Source organism: Schistocerca nitens, chromosome 9, assembly GCF_023898315.1.
Source record: "Schistocerca nitens isolate TAMUIC-IGC-003100 chromosome 9, iqSchNite1.1, whole genome shotgun sequence".
NCBI classification, from domain to species: domain Eukaryota; kingdom Metazoa; phylum Arthropoda; class Insecta; order Orthoptera; family Acrididae; genus Schistocerca; species Schistocerca nitens.
The window spans coordinates 186414833-186421638 of NC_064622.1; the positions used below are offsets into that span (position 1 = coordinate 186414833).

The 6806-nt window shown below is 44.5% G+C and overlaps 1 non-coding gene across 1 annotated transcript; it reads left to right on the top strand.

Moving 5' to 3' along the window:
• Nucleotides 1-4723: 4723 nt before the first annotated feature.
• Nucleotides 4724-4798, top strand: Trnat-ugu (transfer RNA threonine (anticodon UGU)). Its single transcript has one exon. It is a non-coding gene; the product is annotated as a tRNA-Thr (tRNA).
• Nucleotides 4799-6806: the final 2008 nt, after the last annotated feature.

Genomic DNA, 6806 nt, shown 5'->3' on the forward strand with positions numbered 1-6806 from the left:
TATGCACCTATGTTCCACATCTCCTCCTAAACCACTGGACGATTTCAACTAACCTTGGCACGGAAATCACTGTCTGGATGTCATCGTTGTGGGGGTAAGTGCCACCTGCCTATCCAAGAAGGATGGTGAGAGTGAGGCTGAAAAGTAGAGTAGCCCACGACGTGCCAAGTATTTGAGACTGGGAACACTTGGAGACTTGCAACAAACTTTACACATATTTCAAACCTCGTGAAACTTCTCCTCGCTGACTACCCCACAAGATGATGGAAGGAATAAAGCTTTTCGTTTGATACATTTTCGCTGTTCATGCAGTAAAACTGTCACTTCAAGCATGAAGTTTTAATATACAGGGTGATTCAAAAAGAATACCACAACTTTAAAAATGTGTATTTAATGAAAGAAACATAATATAACCTTCTGTTATACATCATTACAAAGAGTATTTAAAAAGGTTTTTTTTCACTCAAAAACAAGTTCGGAGATGTTCAATATGGCCCCCTCCAGACACTCGAGCAATGTCAACCCGATACTCCAACTCGTTCCACACTCTCTGTAGCATATCAGGCGTAACAGTTTGGATAGCTGCTGTTATTTCTCATTTCAAATCATCAATGGTGGCTGGGAGAGGTGGCCGAAACACCATATCCTTAACATACCCCCATAAGAAAAAATCGCAGGGGGTAAGATCAGGGCTTCTTGGAGGCCAGTGATGAAGTGCTCTGTCACGGGCTGCCTGGCGGCCGATCCATCGCCTCGGGTAGTTGACGTTCAGGTAGTTACGGACAGATAAGTGCCAATGTGGTGGCGCTCCATCCTGCTGAAATATGAATTGTTGTGCTTCTTGTTCGAGCTGAGGGAACAGCCAATTCCCTAACATCTCCAGATGCTGCAGTCCAGTTACAGTAGCACCTTCGAAGAAAAAGGGACCAAAAACTTTATTGGCTGAAATGGCACAGAAAACGTTCACCTTAGGCGAGTCACGTTCATACTGAGTTGTTTCCCGCTGATTCTCAGTGCCCCATATACAGACATTGTGACGGTTGACTTTCCCATTAGTGTGGAAAGTTGCTTCATCACTAAACACAATCTTTGAAACGAAAGATTCATCTGTTTCCATTTGAGCAAGGATAAAATCACAGAAATCGATTCTTTTAATCTTATCAGCTGCAGACAGTGCTTGAACCAATTTCAGACGATAAGGTTTCATAATTAACCTTTTTCGTAGGACTCTCCATACAGTTGATTGTGGAATTGGCAGCTCTCTGCTAGCTCTGCCAGTCGATTTTCCTGGGCTGCGAACAAATGCTTGCTGGATGCGTGCTACATTTTCATCACTCGTTCTCGACCGTCCAGAACTTTTCCCTTTGCACAAACACCCATTCTCTGTAAACTGTTTATACCAACGTTTAATACACCACCTATCAGGAGGTTTAACACCATACTTCGTTCGAAATGCACGCTGAACAACTGTCGTCGATTCACTTCTGCCGTACTCAATAACACAAAAAGCTTTCTGTTGAGCGGTCGCCATCTTAGCATCAACTGACGCTGACGCCTAGTCAACAGCGCCTCAAGCGAACAAATGTACAACTAAATGAAACTTTATAGCTCCCTTAATTCGCCGACAGATAGTGCTTAGCTCTGCCTTTTGTCGTTGCAGAGTTTTAAATTCCTAAAGTTGTGGTATTCTTTTTGAATCACCCTGTATTATTTCTTTACTACTGTCTCTATTTGCAAAAAAAGTTTAAAGACAGTATCCACATAAACTGTTTAATGCATCTAAAAAATACATCCTTGTACGACACAGAGTTCAGAAGGTACGACATCATAAATATTGAGCTGCATGAAAATGAGCTGCAGCACGATTTCGCATGTACACTATGTGATCCAAAGTATCCGGACACCCCCAAAAATATACGTTTTTCATATTAGGTGAACTGTGCTGTCACATACTGCCAGGTACTCTGTATCAGCGACCTCAATAGTCATTAGACATCGTGTGAGAATAGAATGGGGCGCTCCGCGGAACTCACGGACTTCAAACGTGGTCAGGTGATTGGGTGTCCCTTGTGTCATACGTCTGTACGCGAGACCTCCACACTCCCAAACATCCCTAGGTCCACTGAATCCGATGTGATAGTGAAGTTGAAACATGAAGGGACACGTACAGCACAAAAGCGTGCAGGCCGACCTCGTCTGTTGACTGACAGAGGCCACCGACAGTTGAAAAGGGTCGTAATGTGTAATAGGCAGACCATCACACACGAATTAAAAACTGCATCAGCATCCACTGCAAGTACTATGACAATTAGGTGGGAGGTGAGAAAACTTGGATTTCATGGTTGACTGCTGCTGATAAGCCATACATCAAGCCAGTAAATGTCAAACAACGCCTCGCTTAGTGTAAGGAGCGTAAACATTAGACGATTGAACAGTGGAAAAACAATGTGTGGAGTGAAGAATCACGGTACACAATGTGGCGATCGGATGGCAGGGTGTGGGTATGGCGAATGCTTGGTGAACGTCATCTGCCAGTGAGTGTAGTGCCAACAGTAAAATTCGGAGGCGGTGGTGTTATGGTGTGGTCGTGTTTCTCATGTATGGGGCTTGCACCCTTTGTTGTTTAGCGTGGCATTATCACAGCACAGGCCTACATAGATGTTTTAAGCACCTTCTTGCTTCCTAGCGTCGAAGAGCAATTCGGGGATGGCGATTACATCTTTCAACACGATCGAGTACTTGTTCATTATGCACGGCCTGTGGTGGAGTGGTTACACGACAGTAAAATCCCTATAGTGAATGGGCTGGCCTGCACAGAGTCCTGACCTGATCCCTACAGAACACCTTGCAATGTTTTGGAACTCTGACTTCGTGCCAGGCCTCACCGACCGACAGCGATACTTCTCCTCAGAGCAGCACTCCGTGAAGAATGGGCTGCCATTCCCTAAGAAATCTTTCAGCACCTGATTGAACATATGCCTGCGAGAGTGGAAGCTGTCATCAAGGCTAAGGATGGGCCGACTCCAGCATTACAACTAGAGGGTGCCACGAACTTGTAAGTCATTTTCAGCAAGGTGTCCGGATAATTTTGATCACATAGTGTAAGTATACGGTCAAATCTACGTTATAATCCCATTCTAAATCCTTGGAACGATTTCTACCAAATTAGGTACACTTATTACTTACAATTTGAAAACAAATACTGTTCGGTAAGAACCACCAGCCCCTACTGGGGAGAACATGATGACGTGGAGAGAGAAGGGAGAAGGGAGAGGAGGAGATGGACGGACCGCAAGGAGGAATGAGAAGATGGACACAGATATGGGTAGGAGGATATGAATAGAGGAAGGGGAGATGGACAGAGAAACGAAAGAACCGATGGGTAGAGGGGGAGGAATAGAGAGACCGAGAGAAGGATGATGAGGAGGAAGACAGACGGGCGGAGGCTGATGGACAGAGGAAGGTGACGAGATGGACACAAGCCGCCCGCATCTCGTGGTCGTGCGGTAGCGTTCTCGCTTCCCACGCCCAGGTTCCCGGGTTCGATTCCCGGCGGGGTCAGGGATTTTCTCTGCCTCGTGATGGCTGGGTGTTGTGTGCTGTCCTTAGGTTAGTTAGGTTTAAGTAGTTCTAAGTTCTAGGGGACTGATGACCATAGATGTTAAGTCCCATAGTGCTCAGAGCCATTTGAACCATTTTTGACACAAGCTAGAGGAGATGGTAGAGAAAGGAAAGAGGAGGAGATGAATTACAGTGGGCAGTAGGAGATGGACATAGAGGGAAGGAGCAGATGGACAGAGGGGGGGGGGAGTTGTCTCTCAGAGAGAGGGGGGTGATGAGACTGGCATAGGGACAGAAGGAGATGAACAGAGAGATGGTTAAGGAGGAAATGGACGGAGAGAGCGGGGGAAGAAGGAGATGGGCTAATAGAATATCCGAAGAAATACATTCCCGGCCAATACGGATATTCAGCTAGTAAGCGTGTATTGTATTAATTACTCGTCTTTGTTTCCGTCCAGGATTCTACTTCCAGCAATTAACGTTTCCACGAGTCACTCCAATCCTTGCTTCATTTATCCAAACTTCGCTTTCCTATTGGATCGATAAAATGTTATTACTTCAAGTGACATTTCTTCGTCCATCCTCTATAGGAGTGAATACAACTTGATGCATGTATATGTCCCTGGCTTCATAATCAGCTCCTCTCTTACGTCGTTATCTTGGATGCAATCAGCACACAACAGCTTCGATCATTTCTTAGAAATCTCGTTTTTGCTCCCTGAATTTTCTGTATCAACATATTTGCAAATTATATATGACGGTAATATCTGTTCCCGAAAGAACAGTTACCGTGGATGACCATGCAGCTTTGCTAGAAATGAAATGATAATTAAATAAACACCCTAGCTGCAAGCAGGCGTTGATACACTTCATTGGGGACATGTTGAAAATGTGCGCCACGGTAACTGTTCTTTCGGGAACAGATATTACCGTCATATATAGTTAAAAATATGGGTTCCCGGCCTTTGACCTTCTTGTGCGAACGCACACGCTATGCCCGAACTCGTGCGGGACTTGGTAGATTAATCTGCCACGAGTAATGAGTATGATGGGCAAACATCTATTAGGCGCACTACGAATATAGTGTTGTGGACATGTTGGGAATGTGGATCTCACGGGGAGCGTGCAAGGGATAAGTCCCTGCAGACGCACTATCCTCTGTGCCCGCGGTGGCTCAGATGGATAGAGCGTCTGCCATGTAAGCAGGAGATCCCGGGTTCGAGTCCCGGTCGGGGCGCACATTTTCAACATGTCCCCAATGAAGTGTATCAACGCCTGCTTGCAGCTAGGGTGTTCATTTAATTATCATTTCATATTTGCAAATGGTTCATATTTCAGTATCAAACAACTTTCGTAATATTCTTTTCTTGGTTGGTTGGTTTGGGGAAGACCAGACAGCTTGGTCATCGGTCTCATCGGATTAGGGAAGGATGGGGAAGGAAGTCGGCCGTGCCCTTTGAGAGGAACCATCCCGGCATTTGCCTGGAGTTATTTAGGGAAATCACGGAAAACCTAAATCAGGATGGCCGGACGCGGGATTGAACCGTCGTCCTTCCGAATGCGAGTCCAGTGTCTAACCACTGCGCCACCTCGCTCTTCTTTTCTTACTATGCATTATACCCAGAGACGTAAATATTCGTAACTAGCCTACACACTGGGAGTCTCTCCCAACAGTCGTCAGGCACAATTTTTCTGGTGTTTTGGCAGATAGTTGTAATTTAGTTTTTGCATTGTATAGCTGGAGTCGCTGCTCGAGTACTCGTTATTCATTATTCATCGACACTTACTGTCACTGTTAACACATGTCCATAAAACAAATATCGCACTAGACTTGTCTGGGACCGCTCTAACGAATGGACACGTAAAATTCCGCTTTAACAAACATTTTGATTGTAACGAGAAACAAACTGACTTTTTCCAACGACACTGGGCGTCGCGTGATGTGATGAGCGGTATTCGTTTGGGCTGACTACAGCTACATAATTCAAAAACGACATTGTAAATATCTGCTTAAACACCAGATAAAATACGCCTGACTACTCTAGGGAGAGACCCCCAGTATTCCTACCTTCTCCCAGAAGTCACACTGTCTTCTCGTTTAAGTTCCTTCAGTACTCTTCTGGCGAATTTTCATTAAATATAGTGCTTAGTTTTTCCATTATATATTGACGTTTAAAACTTTCATCCATTAAGGGGATGAAAATCTCGACCGCCGGCCGTTGTGGCCGAGCGGTTCTAGGCACTTCAGTCCGGGACCACGCGGCTGCTGCGGTCGCAGGTTCGAATCCTGCCTCGACGTGGATGTGTGTGATGTCCTTACGTTAGTTAGGTTTACGTAGTTCTAAGTTCTAGGGGACTGATGACCTCAGATGTTAAGTCCTATAGTGCTTGGGGCCATTTGAACCATTTATTGAAAAACTCGACCGTGGTGAATTAAAGTGTTCAGGAATAACAGCAAATAGCAGCCTTTTCTTATGGTTCAATTTTTATTATATAATGACCGGTTTCGAATCGTCCAGCGACTCATTTCAGATGTTACATACCACAATACCCCTTAATTCCACAGACAGTCATTAAAAGTGTATAGCATCTGGAAACTCAAAACTTGTGACAGTATGAAAAAAAAATTGAACGATAACAAAAGACGACTACTGCTGTTAGTTCTGAAAACCTATACTGACGCTTAATTTCTAAGACACTCAGTATCTAATCAGACGTTGCAAAGACTTCTGTGTTATACACAGACGCATACACACGCAAACACACACATACGGGGATTTTCTCTGCCTCGTGATGACTGGGTGTTGTGTGATGTCCTTAGGCTAGTTAGGTTTAAGTAGTTCTAAGTTCTAGGGGACTGATGACCATAGATGTTAAGTCCCATAGTGCTCAGAGCCATTTGAACCATTTGAACACACATACGGCAAGCATGAACTGCGCTGGTAAAGGAAACTAATATAACTGACACGTGATTAGTTTTCTTGTTCCCAAATATAAATACCTCTGTGACGATCTAGTGCTCTAGGAAATATGCGGACACAATTTTCAGATATCGTATTTTTTCTGGTGTATACAGAGAGAAAAACGAATTCTAATTTCATTCAGATTGTCTCAGAGGGGCACCATTAGTCAGATTCCGTAATGTCAATTTAATAATCAGTAGACTCTTTTCGAGTGTTCTTAGTAAATCCCGAGCTGCTTCGCAGTATGTCATGGAGAATGCACGATTGCTATTATTGATAGCG